Below are 1,736 nucleotides of genomic sequence, written 5' to 3'. Positions count from 1 at the left end.
CTAACAACGGCCCTAACCACGGCCATAGCAACGGCCCTAGCAACGGCCCTAGCAACGGCCCTAGCAACGGCCCTAGCAACGGCCCTAACAAAGGCCCTAGCAACGGCCCTAGCAAGGGCCCAAACAACGGCCCTAACCACGGCCCTAGCAACGGCCCTAGCAACGGCCCTAACAACGGCCCTAGCAACGGCCCTAACAAGGGCCCTAGCAACGGCCCTAACAACGGCCTTTGAAACGGCCCTAGCAACGGCCCTAGCAACGGCCCTAACAAGGGCCCTAGCAACGGCCCTAGCAACGGCCCTAACAACGGCCCTAGCGACGGCCCTACCAACGGCCCTAACAACTGCCCTAACAACGGCCCTAGCAACGGCCCTAGCAACGGCCCTAACAATGGCCCTAACAACGGCCGTAACAACGGCCCTAGCAACGGCCCTAGCAACGGCCCTAACAAGGGCACTAGCAACGGCCCTAACAAGGGCCCTAGCAACGGCCCTAACAAGGGCCCTAGCAACGGCCCTAGCAACGACCCTAGCAACGGCCCTAACAACGGCCCTAGCAACGGCCCTACCAACGGCCCTACCAACGGCCCTAACAACGGCCCTAGCAACGGCCCTAGCAACGGCCCTAGCAACGGCCCTAACAAGGGCCCTAGCAACGGCCCTAACAAGGGCCCTAGCAACGGCCCTAACAAGGGCCCTAGCAACGGCCCTAACAAGGGCCCTAGCAACGGCCCTAACAAGGGCCCTAGCAACGGCCCTAACATGGGCCCTAGCAACGGCCCTAACAAGGGCCCTAGCAACGGCCCTAACAAGGGCCCTAGCAACGGCCCTAACAACGGCCTTTGAAACGGCCCTAGCAACGGCCCTAGCAACGGCCCTAACAAGGGCCCTAGCAACGGCCCTAGCAACGGCCCTAACAACGGCCCTAGCAACGGCCCTACCAACGGCCCTAACAACTGCCCTAACAACGGCCCTAGCAACGGCCCTAACAACGGCCCTAACAATGGCCCTAACAACGGCCGTAACAACGGCCCTAGCAACGGCCCTAGCAACGGCCCTAACAAGGGCCCTAGCAACGGCCCTAACAAGGGCCCTAGCAACGGCCCTAACAAGGGCCCTAGCAACGGCCCTAGCAACGACCCTAGCAACGGCCCTAACAACGGCCCTAACAACGGCCCTAACAACGGCCCTAGCAACGGCCCTAGCAACGGCCCTACAAACGGCCCTACCAACGGCCCTAACAACGGCCCTAGCAACGGCCCTAACAACGGCCCTAGCAAGGGCCCTAGCAACGGCCCTAACAAGGGCCCTAGCAACGGCCCTAACAAGGGCCCTAGCAACGGCCCTAACAAGGGCCCTAGCAACGGCCCTAACAAGGGCCCTAGCAACGGCCCTAACAAGGGCCCTAGCAACGGTCCTAACAAGAGCCCTAGCAACAGCCCTAGCAATGGCCCTAGCCACGGCCCTAACAAGGGCCCTAGCAACGGCCCTAGCAACGGCCCTAACAACGGCCCTAGCAACGGCCCTAGCAACGGCCCTAGCAAAGGCCCTAGCAACGGCCTAAACAAGGGCCCTAACAACGACCCTAACAACGGCCCTAGCAACGGCCCTAGCAACGGCCCTACCAACGGCCCTAGCAACGGCCCTAGCAACGGCCCTAACAACGGCCCTAACCACGGCCCTAGCAACGGCCCTAGCAACGGCCCTAGCAACGGCCCTAGCAACAGACCTAGCAAC

Source organism: Micromys minutus (genome assembly GCF_963924665.1).
Source record: "Micromys minutus genome assembly, chromosome: 11".
Lineage (NCBI taxonomy): Eukaryota > Metazoa > Chordata > Mammalia > Rodentia > Muridae > Micromys > Micromys minutus.
The sequence above is the reverse complement of the archived record's forward strand: the minus strand, read 5'-3'. Positions refer to the sequence as shown.